The sequence below is a fragment of the Rhynchophorus ferrugineus genome, unplaced genomic scaffold (assembly GCF_030347505.1).
Source record: "Rhynchophorus ferrugineus isolate W39M unplaced genomic scaffold, kcgeb_rfMv2 rfM9, whole genome shotgun sequence".
In the NCBI taxonomy this organism is placed as follows: Eukaryota; Metazoa; Arthropoda; class Insecta; order Coleoptera; family Curculionidae; genus Rhynchophorus; species Rhynchophorus ferrugineus.
The window spans coordinates 18,246,962-18,262,072 of record NW_027472588.1 but is presented as its reverse complement, the minus strand read 5'-3'; the positions used below and the strand labels follow the sequence as shown (position 1 = coordinate 18,262,072).

The 15,111-nt window shown below is 33.1% G+C and overlaps 1 protein-coding gene and 1 non-coding gene across 5 annotated transcripts in view; one reads left to right on the top strand and one right to left on the bottom strand.

The window, feature by feature from the left end:
• The window catches only part of unc-5 (netrin receptor unc-5), a 520,122-nt gene that overhangs the window by 440,665 nt on the left and 64,346 nt on the right, over positions 1 to 15,111 (top strand). The window lies entirely within an intron of this gene.
• TRNAD-GUC (transfer RNA aspartic acid (anticodon GUC)) lies at positions 1,601 to 1,672 on the bottom strand. Its single transcript has one exon. It is a non-coding gene; the product is annotated as a tRNA-Asp (tRNA).

Here is a 15,111-nt window from a genome sequence, read left to right as displayed (position 1 = left end):
ATCCCAAAATATAAACGCCATAACCTTGCCAGTCGACTGTTGCATTTTCCCACGTTTTCCCACCCGGATGACATGACACGGATGAAACATGCCACTATGTTTCATCCGTGTCACATAACGATGCAAAAACTTGGGTTTATTACGCTTGATCATCTTCAAACACTGCTCCAAAGCATCAACTCGTCGTTGTCACCTCGCGCGGCACTCACTTTGTACAGAGCTTTCTCATACCCAAATATTCGTTAATGATATGATATACACGTTCTGTTGATATCTTTAGAGTATCTGCTATTTCATTCAATTTCAATTTACGTTTTTTAAATATTTTCGTCGGTAACAACCTCTTTGGGGCATCCACTGCGTTCACCGTCTTCAGTGCTCATTTCAGCACGTTTATACTTAGCATACCAATCCTTGATGGTTTATTTTCCTGGGTCAGTGTCCGGAAACTCGGCATCAAGCCAAGTTTTTGCTTCAACTGTATTTTTCCCTTCAAAAAACAGTATTTTATCAACATGCGAAATTCCTTTTTATCCATTTTTTCATAATAACAAAAGTTGCTTCACTCAAAATGCTATAATTCACAAACTAATGATCCAACAGCTGTCAAATTTATACACGCATCTTTTGAGAGTTAGGGATAACTAAAACATATGGCTTCAATTAGCTTATTGAGATAATACAATTATGTATTATTAGTTAGTAAGTTATGAATCATTAGTACCTTTGTTGTTATAATTTTATCAAACAAATTTGTAGATTGTTAGCGAACAAAGGAATATTTATGTTTGTCTATATAGAATTTAATAAACTGTATAACAATTTAAATTATGACTTTAATCCACTTCAATTTTAATTCAAATCATTGACATGGTCAGAATAAAAATTTTGAACTCTTGACACTTTAATTTGATTTTTACATACCAACCTTCAAATGTGGTAGGTTTTAACTAAATCCGATATATAAGTATGTTGTTTCTATTATAATATTGGTTATAATAACATAAACCACTGAAAAAAAACTTTTTAGAAATATGGTTCTGTAATTAGGGATAGTATGAAACGAAACAGTGATACTAATTGGTGAGTAATTATTATTTATTGTCGAAATAAATATAAATTTAATTATTAATATTAAAATACGCTTGAATTGATGAGGACGCATTTGTACTGAACGATGCTCACTGACTCAGTGGTCTCGAAAAGCCTTCAATAATATCCAAGATCAACATTATAAGGTTGTCTGTTTCGTTTCAGTTAGATCAGCAGTATCACCTCGTATGTATTTAATATCGAGGGCATTCTTGGATCAATTGTTAGTTGTAAAATTGGACATAACCTAAAGTCGCAATTATTTTAGCATAGATACATATTTTGATATTAGTATTAATCTATTTTGGGACATCACATTAATACTAAACTAAAAACAGCATAAGGCAAACGGTATATTTATGATCACAAAGCAAAGAAAAATTTAAATCTTAGTAAATTTATAGAAAGCTAAATTAAAACAATTTAAAAATCACTCATACACAAATACAATTTCGAATGGATTTTGTTTTCTATCATTAAAGAAAAATAAATAATTAATAAAAAAATTCTCTCCGGCCGGGAATCGAACCCGGGTCTCCCGCGTGACAGGCGGGGATACTTACCACTATACTACCGAAGATGTGAGAGTTTTGTTGGGCACACGCTTACTAACCGTAAGTTATTATTTCAAATAAAACTAGTGATCCCTCATTGCTGAAATTCTACCATACTTATTAAGTTAATAATTTTTCTTACATAATAGAGAAGATTTGAGAAGATTTTCAACATTAAAATATATGCATTAAATAAACTAGTGACTTTTCAAAACTTAGGTCTATGAATTGATACGATAAGATCTATTTGATAAGATTCAAAGAATAAAATATTTGTTATATAATATAATGTATTCTTATAATCTTCTATTCATATAATCCGAAATTAATAAGTAGTGATAGAATTTCGATCAGTGAGGGATCACTAGTTTATTTTATTTAAAATAACATTATAACGAAATAATATTTGTATCCACTAGGCTGGTTAAAAGAATCATTTCTTTTACTAAGTTCTTTAATAAAATTATATCGGTCTTTGCTTATTTATTCCACTCTTCTATATTTAAAACAGTAGCTGTAATTTTTTCCCTGTCAGTAGATGTATTTATTTCAAGCTTTTATTTATATAATTCTGAAATCTCGCCTTTAGGTAGCACAGATAGGTAGTCACAGGTAGCTGATCTTTATGGCCCTTTATGGCCTTTACGTAAACAATTCAACGTAACAAGGAATTTTTCAACAATTAAGGAATTAAAATTCCGTAAATCTATTTTAAAATTGTTAATTTTCTTTGCTTTAACGAAAGTAAATCTGTGCATGTGCAATTCACCTACAATCAGACCGTACAAACACCAATAACATTAAATAATACTAACATTCCATATTCCAAAACATTGCTGGAAGAAACATATAAAGAAGAAAAGAAAAGAACTGGAATTGAAATATAGGAAAATGTACTGGCTGGAAGAAAATCGCAATTATCAGTACATAATAAATTGCTATTATATAAGCAAATACTGAAACCTATATGGTTCAATTATGAGGATGTTCTGCAAATAGTAACATAAAGAAAATACAAATTTTTCCGAACAAAGTCCTGGGAGGTATTCTGGGCACACCTAAATACTGTAGGACTGATTACCTATATCGAGACGATCAGATACCCACAGTCAGTCAAGAAATCAAGGGAATTACAAGGGAGCATGAGGAAAGACTCCATTCTCATGAAAATATTGAAGTATTGCAACTTTTGAATGCCACTAAAGCAGGATACAGACTCAAAAGAATCAAACCATCTGATTTTATGTAGTGTTGTGTAGTGAGGTACATGTAATAAAAAATGCAGCAGTGTATAAACATTATTTCATCACAGACTGAGATAGAGCCGATGGGTCCTCCGAGTTATATACCTAGATTTAAGTTGACATAAAGACAAATTGTAGATTAGTCGGAAACGACTAGTAACAATGTAATAATTTAATCATAAAAAAATTCTTTTCAAGATTCATTTGAACTATTGATGTATTTATTACCTGCAATATTCGGTTACCATTTTGTTAGGAAATGTGATTTACTAATGAAACCTGCAATGGATTAGAAGTTGGTAACACAAAAATTTCCAGAACAAGATTAGTAACCTTTAGAATTACCTCTGCTACAATGTTATACTAAGTCAGTTTTTAAGAAGGAACTATTTTTCTGAGCTGTATTCTTAAATGTATATTTTTACCCTTACTTGCCATAACTCTAATAGCTCCAACAATACGGGAATAGCCGAAAGTAACATAAAATCTTAAACATCACTGCTTAAAAATTCTATAACTTCATTTAATGATGTTTTAGCACACTGACTTTCTGATTTTATATAGTTTCAAATATAAAACTTAGTGATTTCGCTTCCGATTTAAGCCGACATTTTGCGGTACAATGTTGCCAAATCTTTATTTCAAAATTTACGCGTCCGAGATTGATTTACGTACAACAGAAACGAAGAGTTACTACCGTATAAGAGTTGAGTCTAAATTATTTGTTTATATATTTTGTTGTTGCTTTATTTGGGCGTATTTCGGTTTATTAGAATTTACTTCTTTGTAGCTCATATCTTCCCTATAAACTTTAACTATGCCACATTTCACACCTCCAGGTGTCCCATCTTCCTCAAAAAGGAGAACAAGCCGGCTAATATATAGATATATAAAAAAATATTGAATTGGCGTAAAAATTCATGAAATGAAATTCATTATTCAAACTAATCGTCGAGTATCAACATAATCATGTTAATGTTAAACAAGAAGCATTTCGAATGCGGTTTCCACAAACACCATGTTAACACTTATTTTAAATATATAGCTCCAGTGAGACTTATAACAAATAAAACGCACGAGAAGTTTTCTACGCCCCTCACAATTACACGTACGCCGCGGTTCTTATATTCTAATACTCCGTCTTAAGCAATACAAAGCGCCTAGGCGATAATTTGCATACCCACAAAAGATGATGAGATCCCTCAAACTCTCAACGAAAGAAGTTGTTGCATCTGTCTTCCGCGCCCCTCTGAGGTATTTAACACCTTGTTAGGAAAATCCCCGAGCGTCTGACGACACCACCCTAAGCCTGCAACCCCGTGCACATCGAGGAATTCAGTTAAGATTTAAATAATGCTCCCCCGGTGGTGGAGTTGAAGGGCAGGTCGGAGACGGGGCGCCTTTGTCGCGCCGGGGGAACGGCAAAAAAACCCCGCTTGACATTTCCATACGGAGGGGCGGGGGTTGCGAGAGGGACAAGGGTGAATACTTATATTCAGAATTCCGATGCGTTTGAACGCGCCGACATATAAAAGAATATATATGAAAGCAATCTTTTTGAGATGTTCCCGGCTCAAAGACATGGAGCAGCCACTAAAATACCCATTAAGGCGTAGTGTTGGAGAAGAAAGAGGAGAAAAACGCAGCTGAATAAGTAATATGTGTGTCAAGTTCGGGTATGTTCGTATTTTTTATGGATTTTCCTGTTTTCCGGATCGTTTAGTCTCCCGTGTCTAGAAGATATTGTCCTGTCTTGTAGTGTTGATGCCGTAATTTATACAACTCGAATTTATTTCCAGTTATATATGTTCTTAGGCCGACATTAAATTATTTCAACTTTTGGATACATATGACACTTCTCATGAATAATATAATCTTCTAATAATAACAGTAGTTTTAGTGATGACATAGGACGTAACTTATTCCCTAAGAATCATATTGAAACTGTGCTGTTAGGTTTTATTTCTTATTATTAGGACTACAAATTGAAACCCGACCCTTTTACTAAATATAGAGCCAACAGAAAAAGGGAGGTTAATTTTTTTATTAATTATATCTTACATTCGATATGCTTAGTACAATCTTAATTTCAAATTAATTTATTACTACTGTTCTGTTTTACTTGCATTAGTATACAAGCAAGGCGTGTACGGGATTAATACGTCAGTATGTATTTCCCAAATTAGAATAAAACTAATCTACTTAAGCTAAACTTAAAAATACACTTATACACTAAACTAGTTCGTGTGGTTGGGTTCTCTTCAATCTTCTGATTTTCAGCATGTTGTCCAGTAGCTGTATTGCTTCCACGTTACTGTGTTTAGCAACCTTGTTTCATGTTTTAGGGCGAAATCTTGGATAATTTAGTGTATCCATTGATAATTAATCGTAGAACTTTGTTTTGATTGTGTTGGATTACTAGTAGGTTTGATGTTTTAGTGCAACCCCATATTTGCACCCCATAGGTCCAAATAAGCTTTATGATTGACTGATAAACCGATCTCTTTGATTTTAGATCAAGTTAAGAGTATCTTCCGACTAACCAGTACAGTTGCTTGACTATAATCTTCTATAGTTCTATAGCCATAGACAAAGATACATCTTTTCCATTATAACTGTGTCGTCAGCAAATTTTTCAAATACTGTGTCTTTTGTTGTTGGCATATCAGCCGTATAGTACAGATAAAGAAATAGCCCCAAGACATTACCTTGTGGAACTCCAGCCGAAATATGCGTTGAGAATGCCCCTTCATGCGCGACTCTAAATTTTCTTTCGGAAAGATATGATTCCAACAGTCGACCTTAATTCCGCGGTAGCAATTTGCTCATTTTGTAGATTAATCCTAAACGCCATACCCGGTCAAAAGCTTGTGAGACATCTAGGAATATTGCAGCGCAGTATTTCTTTTCTTCGAATGTCTTTTCAACAACCGCTGTTACTCTGTGCACTTGGTTGATTGTCGAAATGGTGTTTCCGAAATCCAAACTGGAAATCTGGTATTTCCATAAATGGTTTAGTGCGTCTTAATAGCAGCATCTCAAATAATTTTCATATCGCAGGTAGGAGCGAAATAAGCCTGTAAGATCCAACTTGTCATGTTGGTTTATCAGGTTTTTTTAACCATTATTATTCGAGCAACCTTAAGACATTCCGGAACAAGTTCAGTCTCAAACAGGCATTGAATATATATGTCAACATGATTATTGCTTTTCGTGGCAGCTCTTTTATAACCCAGATGAAATATCATCAATTCCAGGAGGGATTGAGGTTTTTGTCAATTTCTGTGGCAATTTTCACTGGAGAAATCAGATTTAGAGCTACGCCGGGCTAATAACCAGGATCTATGTCTATTGTATATTCTATATCATTCGGTGGGAATACGTTAATGTTCTGCGAATAATTCAGCGTTTTCATCGTTGCGTCGAACCCATTCATTTTAGTCATTTTTAATAGCTGGACCTCCAATTTTTTAAATCAACTCTTTTAAATCTCCGACTTGCTTTCCATAGCGAGTAATCTTTGTCGAAGCAACTCTCTTTATAGAGGGGTTAAAATAGCGATCCAGTATTTAATAAAGAAGTACACAACAATTGTTCATCATTATATTTGCAAATTAGAATCAACATGACTATCTAAGTCAGGAAACGTGACACAACAAAACTGCAGTTAAAACACGCAGAATGATACATGAACAACTCAGGTTTAATTTTTACAGCATATAGTATAAATCCCCAATCAACATGGGATTCTCCGCAAATTGGCAACGCTGGTAGCCGAATATATAAAATGTTTTGCAGTATATCCTTCAATCCGCAAAGATTTTAAGAGATTGTTTACAGCTGTTTTAAAATACTTTCTTTTAAGAAATAAATATATTTCATATCATATTTTATCATGTATACCCAAAACTGAATGTCATGAAATTCAGTCTACAGAATATTCTTATAGAAAAATAATTTGTTATAGGTTAACAACGTCTCGTTATTTATTTCTAATTAAGAAAGGTAATAATAAAACTCATGATGTTTGGAAAATGGCTGAGGTTATCATGATTACGAAATCTAGAAAACCTCCAAATTTTACTTATGGATCAGATTTACTGCTACCTATAATATCCAAAGTATTTAAAAACTCATTTTAAAAAGTTTCTGCCTGCAAGTCAGTTTAATTTTAAGAGAAGATATTCAACAATTGACCAGATTCATAGAATCACAGACGTTATGGTAATGGCATATGAAGAAAAACAAGTCTGCTCATCTGTATTCTTGACTACTTCCATGAATATAAGAAGCTTTCGATAAAATCTGGCCTAGGACTCATATACTCCAAATTTAACCGAGGTAATCAACAAGAAGAACTTACTCAAAAATGAAAGAAATATATGCAGATGTACCGTAAAGCAGTGTTTTGAGTTATATTCTTTACCTACTTTATACATGTGATATACATAATAAGTTGCTGTAGTGCAAATACCAAACGTAGGGATTCAGATGGGCATATTCTGCAAAACGTAATATCAACATAATACAAATATTTCAGTAATACAAGTCCTGAGAAGTATTGTGGATGCATCTAGATATTACACGAAGTTTCAGATTCCACCTTCCTACATGGAGGAAGTTAAGAGATTCGCAATAACAGGAAATACTTAATAACATTTATTATTTACATAATCGATATATTTCCATTATATAATTCATAATAAAACCACGCTAGTATAACAGTAAAAATACAGAACATTTATCATTGTCGGAAATTCGAATTGTCATTGTCGTTAAAAGATGACTATGGAATTAAGAGCATAAATTAACATTAAGCAACGAAAGAGGTGCTTCGAAAATGCCATAGACCAGCGCTGAATCTTTATCTCAGGTCGACGAATCGACATTTCACGAAATCGACGATCGGGATAATGCCACGTCACGTCATGTTCCGTGAGGTTTCCATAATTTGTGAAACTAATAAGAATTGTTCTTTCCCCATCAGCCTTCAGACGTTAAAACAATCAAAGTAAAGGTTAGCCGGTTTCAAATTGGACGTGAGAAAGACGCGATCGAGCCTTCCCTATGATACAAATTTCATTTCCTAACTGTCTCGTTACACTCCCCGATGTATTAAATTGGATTTTAAAATTTCAGACTAAGTTTTTGGTGCTGTTTTCGTCTGGATGTATCGGAACCGAGAGGATGAAGGTGTCGTAGAACGTCACTAGTTTTACTGATTCATTTTTTTTAATTTCCTCGTTTTATGTCGGTTAACTTAAATTTCCGTTGCCGACTAACTTACAATTTCGCTAACTATAGCCACCATGATTCTAAAGTAAAACAATTTTGTTTATTTATGTATCACATTGTTACTGATCGTTGTTACTGATCGTTGTCGACTAAACTACAATTGGTCTTTGAAATAACTTAAATCTAGGTATATATGTAGGAGTACCCATCGGCCCTATCTTAGTGCCTGGTCTCGATGTAAGTAATCAATACTGCAGTATCTCCGTTCACCGACGATACTTCTCAAGACTTTGTTGTAGAAAACTTGCATTGTATTTATATCAATTTTCACGGAACATCCCCATGATTGAACTCCATATGTCCATATAGGTTTCAATTAGCGACAATTAACAACTTACGACTGTTTAGTAATTGACAACTTTTTACAATCGACTGATTCAGTCGCTGTTTTCGGTCCGACTGATTTTATTACTATTCCTATCGACTTTTTCAGTCGTGTACTTTTAGTTACTATTTTCTAGGTTCTACTAGTTTCATTCGATTTTTACTGATTTTTTACATTCTGACTCTATCGCCCAAGCCGCAACCTTGAGAAAAATATGGCGAACTTAACTTATATAAATTTATAAGTAATATATAAAGTTTTATTTATTTTTTGGTAGTTTGATAATAAATAACAATATATTGTATATTGATATAGCAGTATTTTGCAACGATATTTTTCAAGATTATTAATGTAATAGGATAAAAAGATTAAAACTGTGAATGATAAATAGTAAAATACTTTTTTACTCGTAAAATACTAATACTCTTTTAGTGGTAATAATAGGTAATCTTTTTCTTATAGACTTTTTGGTTTCGGCCTAACTCTCTAGATATTTATTCAAGTCTTTTGATTGTCAAAACTTCTTTCCTAAAATCTCGACGACAAAATTTAGATTCGAAAGGTTCCAGCAATTGAATCGATTCAAGAAGATTGGAAAAAGTTTTTACAGTAGCAATTAAATTTGGCAAAAAATATTAACCGTAAAGAGGTGATAAACTATATTCAATATTTACACTAAATATTTCTAATAAATAAATATATTTCTGATAGGAAAACTCTTCTTTAATGTTCAACAATTAACTAATTAAATATAGCAATTAACATATTAAAATACGATAAAAAATTTGTGGACTTATTATTCCATTCCTTTTACAGATCCACAGAACATATAAATATAAAATAATACTATTAATTAATACTATTAACTACAGTAATTATTTTTTCCTTTATTTTTTTAAATTAGTACGTAAAGGAATATATGCACATCTTCATCTCGCTTATACTACTGTTGGAAAATATAGGCACTTTTAAAATTAACTGCTCCAAGCAGTTATCTCCGTCCTTTCCTCTTTCACAATTTATACAGGAAATAATTCGTACATCTTCGGCTAACATCACGAATGGAACCGTGTATTTGACTGAAAATAGCAATTACTATTTTCATTGGTTAGTTTTTTGACTATCGACTGTTTTCAATCGATTGTTCCCAAAGCTAGTTTCAGTAGTTGCTTATATAATAGCAATTTATTATATTTTATTACGCACTTTCCTATATTTTAACTGCAGTTCTTTCTTTTTCTTTTTTGCATGTTCTTTCCAACGAAGTTTTGCATCAAGATTACTTAGCGTTGTTGCTATATGTAATGATATTATTATTTATTATTATTCATGCTTGTACGGTCTGATTATACGTGAATTGCACATGCACAGATTTACATTCCTTAAGTTTTATTTTCCAAGTTTGAGTCCAATTATATATATTGTTACTTGCCTGTTGTAATTTTAGTGCGGCCTCTTCGTTGTTATTTCCGACTGCAGGAGTCGCAGTTTCATCACTAAATGAAGCCATCGTAATATTGTCCATTTTTGATATATCGCATGTGTAGAGTAGTTAAAGAATTGGTACATTCCTTGTGGTATACTTACCTTAGCATATTTAATTGTAAGCCGCCTGTTCTTTGACTCTGAACATGACTGTAATATAATATTTCAATAATTCGGTGTGCTCTTTCGGTAACATTTTCTTTAGCTTACGAATAAGACTGGGTACCAGTACCTAATTCTCTTGATCCAAAAAATAGATATCGATTCAATTTATATATTCTTCAGTGAATATAAATTTTGATCTGTGAAAAAATGAGAACACGATTTTAATTTTTGCAAAATATTTGTGTACAGATATAATTATGACATTACACAATAATTACATGAAGAATAATACTTAAACAGACAGTAGAGTTTCAATCTGAATCTAACATGAATTATATATCAGCAATATAAGAAATACAAAAGAAACCTTAAATGAATTAAATATTTTGCGAACATAATTTATTTTAAAAACAAATAACGTAAGTATAGACAACTGTTTCGCAGATGAATGTCTCCTGCAGAAAAAAACGCCCGACATAAATTGTAAATCGACATCTCGAACAAATATTTTCCGAAGCAGGACAGTCATCCGTAAAGAAAACAAACATTCGCATGCGGTAAAGAAGTTCCTGAAACTTTCCGGGCATTGTATGTTGCTCTAGCTCGATGCCAGACATTGTTTTTCCATCGTTCGACTTGGGCATGTTTTAAAAGACGAACTGAGGCGTTGTAATTTGATTAGCTGAAAACGAAGGAACTTCTTATCAGTCCGGTTGGTCCGGAGTCGAACGCCGACGAGCTTCTGGAGACGCCGTTTTTTTCGTTCTTTTTCACAATGGGAAATCGGAATGTTGTTTCAAAACTATCTATTCGTAGTATTTGAGAATATTGTTCTGTTCGGATCAAGATGGGAAACTTTTCAATCGTTTGAAATATGATTTATTGAAAGAAAGCTCGGGTGAAATATGTCCGATAAAAAGTACAAACATTTTATATCACGATACGTTGTGGGTTTCTTTGGTATCTTCCTAGAATAGATCCAGATCTATAAACAATACATTAAGTTACTAGCTAGTTTAAATTTGTTTATATGGTTTTTGTTTTGTCTATATTTGTTAATTAATCTCTTACTACTCCACAATCTGCCCAATGGGTAAGAAGTCTTTTTTTATTGTTACTAGTCTTTTCCGACTAACCTATAACTTGTCTTTATAATAGTATAAAACTAGGAGGATCTATCGGCCCTATCTCAGTCTCTGGTGAAATAATGTTTATACATGTCACTGCTGCATTTGTTATTATACGCACCTCACTACACAACACTATACAAGACCAATTCAATATTCTTCAATATTCTCATAATAACTGTGAGTATCTAAAGATCTCGATGTAGGTAATGTCCTAAAGTATTTGGATGCGCCCAGAATACCTCTCAGGACTTTGTTTGATATATGTTACTCTTTGCAGAACATCCCCATAATTGAATTCCGTATGTCCATATAGGTTTCAGTATTTGCTTATATAATAGCAATTTATTATGTACTGATTATTGTGATTTTCTTCCAATTAGCCAGTATATTTTCCTAAATTTCAATTCCAGTTCTTTTCCTTTCTTTATATGTTCCTTGCAGTGCATCGCATTGCTTGCAGCGTTGTTGCTATATGGAATGATAGTATTATTTAATGTTATTGGTGCTTGTACGGTCTGTTTGTACGTGAACTGCACATGTACAGATTTACTTTCATTAATTCTTATTTTCCAAGCTTGTGTCCAATTATTTATATTATCACCTGCCTGTTGTAATTTTCGTGAGGCTTCTTCACTATTGTCTCTGACAGCTATAATCGCAGTATCATCAGCAATTGTAGCCATCGTAATAATCTGGTAATATTATCTTGTAGATAAAGCATTGGCCCCAGTACACTTTCTTGTGATTCACTTGCTTTAGCTTCTTTTATTGTAGAGTAAGCTTCTTCCTGTTTCACTCTAAACATTTTGGTTGTAATGTACTATTTTAATAGTTCGATGTGTTATTTTGGTAACATTTTCTGTAGTTTATGAACAAGGCCTTCATGCCAAACCTTATTGAAGGCTTGTGCTACATCTAAGAATATAGCTGAGCATACTATTTTATTCTGTGGACCTGGTCAATTGTTGAATGCTTCTTGTCTGAATGCAATTGTCATGAATGTCAATTGTTAATAAACCCAAACTGGTGTGTTGGTATTAGGTTTTTTCTCTCTATGATAATAAGTGTTTGATGGGATTTATGTTATATAATAACAAGTAGAAAATCGATTCAATGGGTGATATCCTGTACAAACTTATAAACTAGTATTTTACTTAATTTAGTTACTATTCTATGTTATTCTAAAATATATTATATGTGTTAATTAGCAAGTCTGATGCTAGTAAACGTTTTAACCAACACACTTCACTGACATCGCGCACGTTTAATGGCTTGGCGAGTGCATTCGGGTACACTTCACTGCAGAGTACTCTACACTGGCACTTTGGATCACACTCCTGATGATTTTCAAGGTGGTATTGCGCTGAATTAGATTGTTACAGGCATAATATGGGGCGTCAACGATGGCACATAACCAAGATGGAATCTTGGAAGGATTGCTGTGTTCGATTTGATAGTAGTAGTCCGCAGTTCGATACTATGCGTCCATATAGGCCCAAGAATTGACTTATGAGACCAATACTTTATCTTAATATAAAATATTTAAAGATAATTGGGATTTACGCCCGAGAATCCAATACGTCTGGTTCAGTTTAAGTCCAAGTTGTTTACGCTTTAATAGTATATGTTCCTCCTAATCAAGCATCGATCCAAATGTATTCACGGATACTTAATATTATCAGTAACATCATTAAATCATCAGCAATAGCGAAAGGCTAAAGAATTATAGCATTATTTAATTTTCAGCAATCAGAACCTTTTCAAAGGCGCCATGAATCTATCAACAAGGAATGTTCACTAAACATTCCCATATCAGCAGCTGCTGATAAATTATAAAACAAATGTTTGGTTGAAGATGCACATTATCTAGTTTTGGAGGTATGCATGAATATGTGAGTAGCGTTACAAAATGACCTATCGGGGAAAATGTTCAAAAAGGCATTATTACTAGCTTACATGCTTAGGGTGGTGTATAAGGCTCGGTCAATGGAGATAAAACGAAATGAAATGTGTGTTTATATTATGTGACTCTTATTTATTGATGTAATATAAAAAGTGGTAAATAGAAATAGAAAAAGGAAGGGGTGCTGGGTTTGAACTGAACCCTGGTCAGTCACTGAATGATCGAAAGTACTCTTCAATAATCTCCCAGATAAACGTCTCGGGGTTGCCAGATATTCGTTATCGTGTACTTGTTGACGCTGCTGACACTCCACCCGTGATTATATTTCTCGGTATTTTGCAGACCGTTATTCCACGATGTAAAATTCGACATTCCTCAAGATCGCTACATATGTTTACTTACTTCCACTGACCGCATTTCGTTTCCACAATGTCAATTCGCAACGTCAAAAAGAGAATTAAGTTCTAAAGTGTTTTCCGATTGGTACCAACTACAAAAGCCATGCTTGATTGAGGGAACGAACCATTTTAGTAGCGAGAAATAAGAATGCAGATTATTTCATTTGAATAAATTGAATTGAATTTGTGAATTATCTGAGTTTAAGTCAAGATTTCCTTTATTTCCATGTAGTTATTAGATATGTTTCTGGCTGTGAAAAAATCCAATAGGTTCTGGAGTTTTATTTGGATAAGTTGACATGTAGTTTTCCTGTTAACATGTAATTACATCCTAGTTGAACAGCAGCTTTACGCAACTCCTTTACGTTTATTTATTTTCTTATTTATTCTAGGCCCCATCTTGTATTTTTGGCATTGAAGTCGCCTCCAACCATACAATATTCTCCTAATTAATTTAGTACGTTCAGATAATTTTCCGTTTTTTGATTGTATCTTGGTGGGCAGCTAGTCTAATTCTATTCTATTCTAATTGATTCTGATCTAGCCTGAATTCCTATCGCTGTTACTTGATTTTCTATTAATCTGAGTCCCGTTTCTTCATAGTGAGAAATATTGTTTTAATTTATTATTGCACTTCCTACTCTTGTGATTTTAACTGGAAGTATCGTATTGTAAAATGTATATCCTCTAAATTTAGTGAAGTAATTCTTTGTCAGGTGGGTTTCAGATATTAGACAAACATCTATTTTTGTAATTCGAAAAATTCCTTTAGTTCAGCTTACTGCTGTCGAATCCCATTAGCATCCCAAATTCTATTATCGTTATTTACAATTTCTGATAGTTGAGTGTACCACCCTATTGTTATTATTTAACTTTTGAAGTCTTTCAAGGAATGACATGATAACTTCCTCTTGCTTATATTATGTTATGTTATTAAATGTTATTAACAACGTGTTGATTGTAGCTTCTGCTTTTTTTGTCTCAATATGCTCAGCCTTGTTCAGAATTTAGGCATAACGAATGTTTTCATTAAGTTGTCACGTTTGTATTTTATATTATTTTCCTGCATTGATTTCATTCAGTTCTTTTTAATTTAATTCACATTTTTTAACAAATATACCAACTCCTCTCAAAATTTTTACTAGTATTGAATATATTTTTAAATAAAAATCAAGAAGGAATAGGAAATAGAGAGAAGACTGTTCAAATATTCCATTTGGAGCCCTACCGGAAAAAGTTGATACACTCCACCATCTGGCGCTTCGCAACCTCCACTTTACGACTATAAATAAATAAAAGCACTTCACGAAATTCTAAAACAATTTCAGGTAGGCCCGAGGGCGCCATAAATTCTCCGCCATCATTAACCCCGCGCAAGGTTGAGACCTAGATAAAAACAAAAGGACAAACGTGGCCATTTAAAACAACTAAACGTCTTTTTTAGATTACATCAAGCAACCCACATCAACTGAAAAACAACTGCCTAACACGATCCTTTCGGAAAAGGGTCCGCGATAACATCTAAGGAAACGCTTAAGGGTTATTCTACAAGAAAATAGAGATTGATACAGTATATATTT